At 33.9% G+C, this 12142-nt stretch overlaps 1 protein-coding gene across 2 annotated transcripts in view; it reads left to right on the top strand.

Annotated features, from left to right (window-relative positions):
* Positions 1-12142, top strand: part of gprs (speckle type BTB/POZ protein) — a 206798-nt gene that overhangs the window by 134644 nt on the left and 60012 nt on the right. The gene's annotated exons all lie outside the window — the stretch shown is intronic.

The following is a 12142-nucleotide window of genomic DNA, read 5'->3' as shown; positions in this document are numbered from 1 at the left end:
ATATGGGTAACCAAAGACATTGAAGGGGCTTTTCACAAAAAACGTGGTAAGGCATACCGGTACCTTTTGCTTTCAATGCTAACAGTGCTGTTACAATATCAAATTTGTTATCTTTATTATGATAGCTTAGGTCTAACGTTCATCAATGATACAAAGTTCTTTGTAACAAAGAAACAAATCAAAATTAGTATTTTTAAATGCAATTAGTTGCTTGAACACTGCCATTATATTATTTAAATTGTCGATACTTGATTTAGTAAATAACCTTGAAGAGTCAAACAAATTATCTAAATCTTTAATTGAGGCCATTTCTGGAAGAAGGGCACATAAGACAATATGGTGATACTTCTATGTATAATATGAATATAGCACTGCCCTACATCACATAACATTATTTATTTTTCTGATTGCTGAAATAATGTTCAAACCATTCTGTCCAGAGTTGAGACGTGTTTTAAGCAATTTTTGGTTGCTAGTTGTTTTCTTCAAACATGCTGTTCAACCAGGAACAGCTTTCAGAGTCCATGCATTGAAAGAAATCTCTGATATCCTCTTCTTTTTCTGGCTTTACTGGACTGAAATCCACCATGGAAAGTTTAATGGTTTTGAGACCTTTAGTACTGTATGTCTGTTTCCAAATCCGGAAGGATGTGTAATTAACTGTGTACGTTATTGAGGCTAGTACAGAACCATCGGCAGTATTCAGGAGAACATACTTCTGTATTTGAAATACAGTTCCTTTGACCATCGGTTGAAAACGATGGTGCATGACCTTCTTTCCAGTTTTTTTTTATTAGGCTTCTGTCCATAAGAACAATAAAGGGAGACGGATGAATTCTGGCAATCATCATCGCTGAAAAGTAGGGTTTAGCAGTAGATATGGTTCTTCTATCTTCAATTTTGACTTAATAAGGCCAAAGTTTTGATCACATTGACCAAATTGAATGTCCCTGAACTGGTAAAAGGTGAATAACCTCCACATTAATAACTTTAGCTATTCATGAAGAAAACGACATCACCACTGAGTTCTTATTCTGGCCCCCACAGGCATCGGTGAGCAGAACAACATGCTTCACGTTTGGAAACTCCAACTTATTTTCCAATGCATCATGAATGAATGATGCACATGAGTTGGAATCTTTCTTGGCTTTCATTTCCAAGAAACAGTACATAAACGAAGTTTCGTCGTTGTATATATGGACGTTGACAGCATTTAACCACAATAAGCGTTTATAAAATTGGCTAGTCACATTTAGTTTGGGTACAGGAAGATTCTGTGCATAATCAAACTCAATAACAAGATGAGTACACTTTTAGCTTTACGAATGGAGTTCTGCTTCATTTTTAGGTATGCCTGTGCACTTCTTTTGTGGGTCATGTATTCTTCTTTGCAAAGATCAGTTTTAGGCTGTTTGAAGCTGTAGTTACAGTGTTGATTGTAATATTTGAAGTTACGTAACGTAACTCATTTGGAGCTTTTTACCTGTATCCTCTAAGAATTTCTTCGAAAAAAGATCGTACAATATTCTGACACTTAGATTCGGATCTTCGAAATACCTCAAAGAAGATTTGTGTGAGCAGTAATGGCTTTCTTGGTTGGGTATTGTGCTTAGGCGTTCTTCTAACATTTGCCAAATATTAGCCTCTATTTTGTGAATGTTTGCCTCTTCCCTCCACAAATGAATCATTGGCCAGTGTTTTATCTTGAATAACTCTGAGTCTTTTAACTGATACCTGATATAGCTTTAATATCAAACCACGACAAACTTTCAATTTAGTCCCGTCTGTATGCAGAAAATATTCCCAAATATTTTCCCTGAACTTCTTCGACATACATTGGCTTAAAAATGAATCCTGTATTCCTTACCTTGATCACTACAGAACGTTCGAAACAGCTCTTCTTGCTTACTGATAGCTACTTTGAGATAGCGCTGTTCTTGACAACACGATGATACTGCTCAAAATGATTTTTATTTTATGTCAATTCCATTTCCTGAAATGTAGGTCTGACCGATCTACCGTTTTCCCTTGTTATTAGAATTGTCGTAAGATAGTCTTCCCCTCCCCCCCATTAGTATGGTAGGAATAGAACGGCTATTGCACTAACAAACGCAACCTGAACCTACTGTACACTTGCTATTAGCAATAAATCTGAACAACTTTACGCTCGCAAAGAAAATGCTCTCCCGACCTCTAGCATTGAGATAATAAAATAAAATTTTGGTGGAATAATCTACCTAACATAGCGGTTACGTTTAAACCATTTCCCGAAAAAGGGCTTATAGGACTATAGGCCCATCTTCCGGAAATCGCCTCAATTATTATTATGTCATCATAAACTCGATTTAATTAAAAATGAAAACAATGAAAATGAAGTCAATAACATATAGAAGCTGCAATATTAATTACAATTGTTATTGCAAACACATAAATTAATTTCATTCTATTGAAATTGTTGTCAGTGGTGCGAATTGGTCCACATTTTGCAGAAAGGAACCAAGCCACTTGATACATAAACTGAGAAAAATGCATTTTAAAGTTAAACATGAATAATACATTCAGAAATAAATGTAACTACATACTTATTACTTTACAAATGATTGATAAAATGGCAAACTTACTAGTGTTAATTATATAAGCACGTGTGGCTTACAGCTGTTTCGGTGTATATTGTACATCATCACTGAAACAGCTGTAAGTCACACATGCTTATATAATTAAGACTAGTAAGTTTGCCATTTTATCAATCATTTGTATTTAAGCGTTAAAAGTAGTGTACCGGTATGCAAGATTCAAGATGGATTATTACTTTACTTCTGATTAAGATTCTGACTGATATGTATATCTATTATCAGGCAGTACATCTCACTTGACGATATGTGTCGGAGGAAGAACAATTGTTTGTATACATCTAAAGTCTGATTAGTGGGATATGTAGCTAATCAGCGGGGAAAGGAACTGGACACTCTACCCCATTTTCTCCTGGCCTAGTTGCCTAGTGAGTGATGGCTTATTGGTGTTACTTATGAGGTTCAAACTGTCTTAGGACAGTTGACTAAACAACAAACATTACTTTAAAGTAAATCATATTATAGGACGTATCTTTCTTCAAAACATGGATTCTTGTAGTTATTTCATTATTGAGACATTAAATTTGTTTGTGTATTGGTTCCTTTCTGCAGAATAGGGTCCAATTTAAAATTACATACATTATTGAGTCTTTTTTTTTTTTTTATTAATTGATATTCAAATTAAGAAAATTTACCCTGAGGATTGAACTCTGGAAAGGTCCCCAAAATGCTCGCTGTGTTTCCATGTTGGATGACTATTCCTATTCATTGTTATTGATAATTCGTGCAGTCAGTTTACAGCAGAATGCCGGAGAGAGCAGTTGCGTGTGCATAACTCGCTAACACAGTATAAAGGCTATTGGCCTGAGGAAGAAGCGAAGAATACAGTAAGAGAAGATGGAACAGTGGTTACAGAAAGAGACATCAGGAAATGATAAAGTAAGTGAATTAAGTAGAGAGGAAAGGAATAATAATGCAGGCTTGAGTCAAGTAGAAGTAGGAATGAAGAACTAGGCTTTAGAAAATTTAGGACTAAAAGTAGAAAACATCAGTGAAAAGATAGAAGAGTTGATGTCAGAGAATATCAAATTAAAGAAGAAGATGGACTACGATCTCAAGATGAGGAAAAACAACTTAATAATTTTCGGGGTCGCAGAAAGGGGCCGAGAAAAAGAGATGGATACCTTGGAGAAAGTGAGAGGTTTATGTGAAGTGATCTTCAATATCGAGTTGAGAGAAGATTATGTCGACCATACGTACAGGTTAGGGAATGGGACCAAAAGACCTATCTTCTTGAGCTTTAGGAATACAAAAGTAAGGGAAGCTATTCTGAATAACCTAGGACGGCTCTGTGGTTCAGGAGTGAGAGTGGAAACAGATATGCCATTTGAAGTAAGAAATAGAAGAAAACAGCTACTACCTTACATGAAAGCAGCGAGGGCGAAGGGTCACTTTGCTAAAATGTACGAGGATGAACTGAAAGTGAACGGAAAATGGTATGATCTGGAGTTTTGCCTGAGGAATGAAGATCATCCAGAATTTGGACTAACGAGAAGAATGAAAGAGGACAGTGGACATATTCCAACTCTGCAGAGGGAAACAACGAGAAGGCAACAGAGGGTCGACGTTAGCCACATAAGCGGAGGGAAGGAGCATGAAGGGTGGAAGAAAATCATCCCAACTTCAAGGACGGAACATGTGTTTGTCGCAGATCAACACATGGTAAATAGTAATGAGTTCAGGAACCCACATACTGACGTACGAGGAAGTGTAAAGATGTTGGCGCAACAAGGAGAAGAAAACAGTAACGTGAGCGTGCAATGTAAGCGGATTCCTAGTCTCCATACGATGGCGGTAAAGTTAGCGCACTCCAGAAGGAATGCTGACAATAACGGAACAAACAACATGGGTGCTAGAAAAAAGGCGAGGGGTGATAAAAAGAGAAACCAAGAGTCAGGAAGTGATAGGGAAGAAAGTAGTGTAAAGAATAAGGGTGCAAGTGGAAGTGGAAATCTAGTATGTGAAAGTGAAAGCGTGGGGGGGAAAAATAAAGGAGGAAAAGAAGAAGAAATAAATAGAAAGGAAGACAAAGTCAGAAATAAGGCAGAGACGAACAGTAAAGAAAGGTCAGAATTTGCGACAGTTGAGGATTTAGCAGAGATATATGATATGTGTAAAAAAATAGTGGGGTTATGATCAAAAAGTGCAAGTATAGTGAAACTGGAAAAGATCGAGAAGTATAGGGGAGAGAGAAAGTGTATAAGCAGATGTGTAAAATAAAATATAAGTATTTTTAAGAAGTGAGAATAGTGACAATGGATTAGGTGTAAGCAGAATAGTGTGAAAATTAAAGTGAGCGCAAATAGAAATGAGTGAAAATAGTGAAAAAGGGTTTAGAGAAATGAACAAGTGCCAGCACAAAATTAGTACTAACATTTGAATGTTGGAACAGTAATTGAATAAAAGGTCAAAGAACAAATAGGCAAGTAATTCAATATGATAATTTATAGAGAAAAATTGAAATTGAGTTTTTAGTGAATAGTAGTTAGAGGAAAAGGGGGGTGTGAAAGGAGTATATAATATTAGATATTAGGATTAATGAACAAATAGAGAATTAGCAAATGAAATGTAGGGAAATACTGAAGGGGAGATTGACCGAGTAATAAAAAAAGGTATATAGCGGAACTGAGAGTATGTGTGTAGACGTGTACTGCAAATAATGTGTTATTGTAATAATATGTTAATGGTGGCACCGGATACAGAAATGTGAGGTACACCATTACATGTAAAGAAGTGCTGTTAAGAAATATATATCAAATATATATATCAAATTCGTGCAGTGAAGGTCTCATTGTTCTTCATCATGATGGAGTCCAATTCAGGATAAAGTTAAGCTCTCAAATTGTCTTCCAATTTATTTCAAGACATGAAATTGTGCATTTTAAATTCAAGTTTTATTTGTAAAGTGTTGAGGTAAAGAGGTGGGATATGGTGATAGAGACTGGATTAATCTTGCACAGGATAGGGACCGATGGCGGGCTTATGTGAGGGCGGCAATGAAACTTTGGGTTCCTTAAAAGCCATTTATAAGTAAGTTGATTCTATTTTTTTTTTTAACTTGAAACAAATATACATTTTTTCCTAGCCAAAATGAAAAATAACAGCGACTTCTCATTTATTGCTAAAAAACACAAGGCAAAATTATAAAAAAATTCGCGAAAAATTAATGTCATACACCACTTCAAAACTATGTCAGATACATAATATATAGTAATACATGTCTTTTTTTAAATACCGGTAAACACCTTTCTTATTTATCGCTAATAACAAAAGCTCTTGCCTCTGTCTATAAATATCTTACAATATGAACATGGCAGCTTTACATTCAAGGAGTGTATCTGAGTTAATTTTTTAATTTTATTATTGCTATCAGCTTATAAGTTACCAGTATTTGAAAGTGTTTAAATTTAATATTGCCATTATAAAATCTTTATTCTTAATATGTTTTATAACACAATAAAGTGTGTGTTTACTTGCAGTCGAAGAAAGTACTTTTCCTAACGATGAAGCTACTTTTTAAAACTGCGAATGTTATCATTACCACCATCAGTTGTGATTCGTTATTACTGAAACAACATTTAATTTAATCTAGGTACATATTATTTCTCTATACATTCCTTTATATTTCACTTCCTTACAAGATATATGATTGATTAAATATTTCTTATTGATGAGATTATAATTAGGGTATGTCAATTTCGTGTGCTCCTAGATCAAAATCTATTAAAGTTCTATGGATTCTGTGATGTGTGGTAAAATTCCTTGTTAAACACAAATATAACACAAAATTGTCTCTGAACTAATCATGCCATCATCGTCTACATTCAAGGTTTTGGACCTTCTCGCCCATTTTGTCCTTTCGTGAGGATACAACAACACATAATTATAAATAGTGGAACTTACTGAGCATATGGTGGAAGGTCACAGCTCAGCTTGAGACAACACAGCACATACACAAAACAAGACACACACCCAATCATTGTGAAAGGGATATAAATCTTGTCTTCCTTTTGTCATATTGTAAATAGGCATGTACTTCTCTGGTAGTTACTGAGAAGCAATAGAGGTATATTTTCCTAATGGTAAACTGAAATTCGAGCTATCTATTATATAATATACTAAAACACTTTACCTCATTATTTTTCTTAACACACATTTAATTTCCTAACCAAACATAAGTTAATTCTGTCTAAAGAAAGAACTATTTAGATCGAAAATTCGTGAGAGATCATTTGGGGCACAGCAATATGTATGATAATATTAAATTAAAATCAGTTAAATTTCTAAGAGCATAGAAATGATACTAGTATTAATTATATAATTACACTGGTCAACAATGATTTTGTTAAATAAATAATTTCGGGTGTTTCTTATGTATTGATATCTGCTGATTCCAAAAATGAAGTCAGAAATTTTCCATCACCCACCATTTTTTTTTTTTATTTTGAAAATAATTTTGTTCCTGTTTATTAGCATTTGTAGTGTATAACATGCTGATTAGAAGGCGTATTTTACATTTACATTTCATTACATTGTTACTTGTAACGTTTGGTATTGTTACCTGTGAATTCATGAATAATAACAATATTTCCCTCACAAAACTGTGATTGTAAGGTAAATTTCCCAGATGAATAGAAGCTTTCTTTAAAGAAAGAAGCTAATCCTGTGCTCTCTTCTGTTGTCAATTGAATTGTGATAGAAGTATATAATACCGTACCGGTACCTAATAGTGCAGTGTAAGGAGTAGTGTGTAAGTGTATAATGTATAAGAAACATGTCATGAAAGTGTCTTATAGATAGAAACAACTTCTGTTAAGTGTGTGGTGAGCTAACTTTAAAATGACAGAGGCCAAATTTTACTCCTCTAGTTAGAAGAGCTTATGACTGTTATTTTAACAACAAAATAGACCAGAACAAGACATGGGCTCCGGAAATCTGTTATGCCAAATATGTAACACTATTAACTGGCTGGTTAAAAGGATCCCGTCATATGCCTTTTGCAGTCCTTATGATATGGCGCGAACCTAAGGATCATTTGACAGACTGTTACTTCTGCTTGACAAATATATCTGGAATAAATTTGAAGTCCAGACACTGTTAAATTTCAATATTTAGTTTCTGCAATTCGGCAGGTGCTTCATAGGCCAGGACTTCCCATACTAACTCCACCAGATGACATAACATTGATTGAAGTAATTCAGAGTGTTCCTGATGTTCAGAATGAATGAATTACCCAGATTTTGTGGAAGATGATACTATAAATGAACCTCACTTTCTAACACAGGAGGATTTAAATAATTTGGTTCGGGATCTTGGTTTAAGTAAAAGCAAGGCAGAATTACTCGCCTCAAGATTGAAAGGCTGGAAGCTGCTGCAGGTAACACCAAAGTAAGTTTCTTTTGCCAACGCCAAAAGGAATTTGAGCATTTGTTTTCTAAAGAGGAGGACCTAGTTTTCTGCAGTGATGTTGAGAATTTGTTTGAGTCACTGGGTGTTGAGCATAAACCTGAGAATTGGCGTTTGTTCATAGACTCCTCGAAAACAGTTTGAAAGGAGCGTTATTACATAATGGAACCAAATATCCATCCATTCCTTTAGCCATGCAGTTGGTATGAAGGAAAATAATGAGCATATGAAGCTCTTACTAACCACTATCAAGTGTGACAATTTTTCTTAGCAGATATGTGAGGATTTGGGTTACAGCTTGGCTATACTTGTGCAAGTTAGATAGCAGAGTTAAAAGTAATCATTATATAAAAAAGAACTGGTCAAAGAGAGAATCATTTTAATCCAGGACAAGGTAATGTTCTTCACCAACCACTTGTAAGTTCTGAAGAAATCTTATTGTCGCCACTGCATATCAAACTAGGCTTGATTAAGAATTTTGTGAAAGCAATGGATCGTGATGGCAGTGCATTTCTCTTCCTGAAAAATGAGTTCCCAACAATCAGTGAAGCTAAATTAAAAGAAGGAATATTTGTTGATCTCAAATAAGGGAACTGATGAAATATACGCAATTTGAAAACCAGTTAAACATGCAAGAAGCAGCTGCATGGGTGTATTTCAAAAATGTTGTCATGAACTTTTCAGGAAACTTCAGGTCTGAGAACTATAGAGAATTTTCTGTGAAATGATTGAGAATTACAAGATCATGGGATGTAGTATGTCTTAAAAAATACACTTTCTGCATCCCATCTCGATTTCTTTCCTGAAAACCTAGGGGCTGTGAGTGGCGAACATGGGAAGCATTTCCACCAGGACATCGTGGAAGTGGAAAGGCGCTACCACGGTAAATGACGTCCAAATATGTTGGCAGACTATTGTTTTATATTGAAAAGAGATGTTTCTCAAGCAAAGTACAGCCGAAAATATGTTACACATACATTTTAGGTCAATGAATGTAATTTCGGCTAACATATCGTAATACGAAAATGTATAGATACGAAAAATGTTTTTCATGTGATTACTCTAAAATCCTGGGTGATGGAAAAGTTCTGTAAAAAGATTTGAAATCAGCACAAAAAAGTCACTTAGAATCACCCATTGTTTCCCATTTAACAGACAAAAGTTTAAATTTTGTTGACCAGTGTTATTATTTCCATTCTATCACAATTAGTGTTGTATATTTAAGAAAATGACTACTGTACTATTTAGTCACTATGATCTGGACTATTTCTAATACTTTTAAAAATAAAATTTGTATATTATGCTATACAGGGTGTTCTGAAAAAAGATTTCAATATTTAGAGGGGAGGCAGTATGCATCAGAACAAGTAATAAAAGTCCTACAATAATGGGTCATATAATTAATATCTTCTGAGAAATGAGTAAATGTTTACCATCACTCTAAGAGCAGCAGATCTTTCACTGTTAGCTCTCTGGCAAGAAAGACATGAGGAAACAGAATGCAACAGTTTCTCACTACGTATTACACAGCATACCTTTGTTTCTGTTTGTATCAAGAGAATCCTTAAGCAGACAGCAGTACGTTAGAGTTTGTAATTGTACTAGTATTGCAGTAGTATTACTGTACCAGTCAGCTTAGTTAGTTTTATATCTGTAATACGTAGTGGCAAGCTGTTGCATTCTGTTTCCTCATTTGTTCCTTACCAAAGAGCTCACAGTGAAAGATATGCTGCTCTCATAGTGATGGTAAACATTTGCTCATTTCTCAGAAGAGATTAATTTCAGAACCCATGTTTGTAAGACATATTTCTTGTTTTGATGCATACTACCTCCTCCCTAAATATTGGAACCTTTTTTTTCAGAACACTCTGTAGAATTGTGGCAGGGAAGTTTAACAATGAATATTCTAAATTTAAATTTATTTACAGATTTTTGTAACTCACTGATGCTCTTTCATTTTTTTTTAATTTGTTAGTATTAATTTCTGTGAATAACAATAATAATTAAAATTATTCATTTACATTATTTTCTTATTTTAATTTTTTTTCGGCCATAACAGTTTGATCGTTTTTTTTTCTTCTCTTTGTCTCTTTTAATATTATGGTTAAATTTCACTTAGTTTAGTTACTCATTTTATTATTATGCGAGTAAATAACAAATTGCATAATATCTAATGTTCTTCCGCCTTATACTACATGTATAAGTTACATGTGCAATAAATAGACATAATATTATCTACTTGAGTTTAGATGTTAGGTACTCAATTGCTTATTACAAAACTGTTGTTAATGTTTATTATATAATATCATATACATGTATAGCAATATTCGTGTTATATACTGTACTATTAAGCATTGTTACATTCATTTTATATTGTCTATTACGTACGAAAAATGTTACATTCAGCTAGCTTACTATGGATAGTTCATGTTTAGTAAAGACAGTACGAATAATTTTCCTATAATATTGAGTAAATATAAAGAATAATCAGAATCACTGTAGTAGGAACATTAACAAATGTTATATTCAATAGATAAATGATTACACAAAAGTGACTTTTCTAAGATAAGAGTTTATTTGTGATCATATTTATTTGAAATGAAAGTGGGTATCCAAAATGCATTCTCTTCAACCAATTAACATCCCTATTTACATGGTAGATATATACTACTGTAGTATTGATTTTTGTACCCAAAATAATAATTACGTCAATGATTAACTTTATAACTTCTTTACTTTGTTAACATTATAAAATTATCTGGCGGATTAGTATCGAAATGGTATTCTTCATTTTCCAAAACCTAGTGAAGGTTCCACGCTATCTTTTGGTTTCCTGTTGTGGTGAGGTATGTTTATGATTGTGTTGAAAAGGGTGTATGTTTCGAAATTCATTTGAGTGTTCAGGATGTGCTGTGGATGTGTTTTTGTATGTTTGTAAATTTCATATTGTTCTAGAGTGTCAAGTTTCTAACAAAACAAATACATCACACTAACATACGAAAACAAGAACACACACAAGATTGCATCATCTTTCAAGAAATTAAAATACAGCATTGCATACAGAACACAGAACACACTACAAAAACATCTTAACACACAGACAAGACACACAAATAAATACAATTTACCACGTGTATACAAACTAGCGTGCAATAATTGCAGTGACTTTTACATTGGACAGACTGGAAGGTCATTTCAAACACGTTACAAGGAACATCTCACAGTCATAACCAAACCACACAATAATTCAATCTATGCAGAACAAATCACAAACTCCAATTACAACTACAGCAACATAGACACTGACATGAAAATACTACACATCCAGCCAAAAACCAGAAACTTGACACACTAGAACAATGTGAAATTTACAAACATACAAAAACACACCCACATCACATCCTGAACACTCAACTGAATTTCGGAACACACCACCTTTTCGACACAATCATAAATACATCCCACCACAACAGGATACCAGAAGATAGCTCGGGACCTTCACTAGAATTTGGACAATGAAGAATACCACTTCAAAACTAGCCAGCCAGGTAACTTTTTAACATTAAAAAAGCAAAGAAGTTATAAGTTAATCACTGATTATATAAGTGTTAAAAGTGTATATCCAACAATAAAGAATAATTATTTATCCGTGTAATAAAGTTGAATTAATATGCCTCATTCAAAGCAATTTACTGTAGCCAGTGTCAATACAATGACAGCGTGAGCTAGTGAATGTGATTAATGGCTTCCCAAGTATCGAGTTGCTCAAGTACGTGTGTATATTTGTATTACATTTTATTACAATAGGATGTAATGGATACAAACTTTCAGTCGTCACTCATTTAGACATTCTACACCTGTTAAAACTTGCTTTATTAAATTCATATTTTTGGAATATGTGAACAGAACTTTATATGCATATGATAAACTAGTACCGAAAGTGTCTTAAGGACTTGGCGCCATTTATCACGCAAAGACCTTGTAAAATTTGTTTAATGGTTATGGAAATATAGCATTTAAAAATAATTTTAAGAAATACACATTTGTTTAATAATCCGTGGTATCTAGATGTCATTTTCTTAAAAAGCGTATTTTAAAGAGCTGTT

This window comes from Periplaneta americana, chromosome 1, assembly GCF_040183065.1.
Source record: "Periplaneta americana isolate PAMFEO1 chromosome 1, P.americana_PAMFEO1_priV1, whole genome shotgun sequence".
Taxonomy (NCBI): Eukaryota; Metazoa; Arthropoda; class Insecta; order Blattodea; family Blattidae; genus Periplaneta; species Periplaneta americana.
Note: the sequence above shows the minus strand (reverse complement) of the source record. Positions and strands in the feature narration are given on the sequence as shown.